Genomic DNA, 1,253 nt, shown 5'->3' on the forward strand with positions numbered 1-1,253 from the left:
GTACAAATAGACATGCTGTGTGAATCCACAATAAAAAAAAAACAGCCTGTTGTACGAATCTACAAATAGACAGTTTGTATGAGACCAAAATACAAACAGACATGCTGCAGGAGTCTTTATTATAAGCAAGTATGTTGCATGACTCTATAATATTAATGGATAGGTTGTGTGGTCCATGCTACAAACGGTTGTACACTTTGACAACAAAAACCAGTCCTGTAGTATCAGTCTACAATACAACCAAACAAGTTTTCTGGCCATGGTGGCTCACTCCTTTAATCCTCATTCTCAGGAAGCAGAGGCAGGTGGATGTCTATGAGTTAGAGGCCAGCTTGGACTACATAGTGAGTTCCAGGCCAGTCAGTGAGACCCTGATTCAAAACAACATAGGCAAGCATACATATTCTATGAATCTGCAATACAGACAGTGTGTATCAGCCTTGAACACAAACGCACATGTTGGAGGAGCCCGCAATACAGACAGAAGGGTTGTGTGATCCTGCAATAATAACAGACACGTAGAATCAATCCTCAATACAGTCATGCCATATGAAGCCACAATGCACGACGAGTTTTATGAGCCTTCAGTACAGACAGGTTTTATGAAGCCATAGTACAAACACACATGTTGTTTGAATCCAGAGAGCAGACAGACATGCTCCGTGAGACCACAATACACCAAGACATTTTGTATGCAGAATCAAAACTAACAGACAGTTAGCATGAGACTGCAACACACGCAGAAAGGTGGTCAGCGTCCGAAATCTAGACAGGCAAGTTGTATGAATGCACAACACAAATCGGCAGATAGTGTAAATCTGTATTCAGAAAGAGAGTTTGTATGACACCACAAACTGTGCTGCTCCACAGTACACAGAGAATTTTGTTGGTTTGCAATTCAACAACACCGGCGGACTGGATAGGAGTTCACAAGACAAACAGGAAAGTTGTGAGTCTAAAATACAAGCAGAAACATCGGGAGTCTGCCTTCCAAAGAGATATGTCATGTGACTCTATAATAGCAATGACTATGTTGTGTGAGCTCGTTCCAGCCATGGACTTTTAGTTACTGTGTAACACTATCCCTCAGACACATGCTGCACAAGCCTTTAATACAACAGACACATTGTATAAGATCACAGTATAAACACATAGTTAACATATCTACTACCTCACCTTTCCTCCCCTGTGTGGTGTGGTGTGGTGTGGTGTGGTGTGGTGTGGTGTGGTGTGGTGTGGTGTGGTGTGGTGTG

Source organism: Grammomys surdaster, unplaced genomic scaffold, assembly GCF_004785775.1.
Source record: "Grammomys surdaster isolate TR1022 unplaced genomic scaffold, NIH_TR_1.0 193, whole genome shotgun sequence".
Taxonomy (NCBI): domain Eukaryota; kingdom Metazoa; phylum Chordata; class Mammalia; order Rodentia; family Muridae; genus Grammomys; species Grammomys surdaster.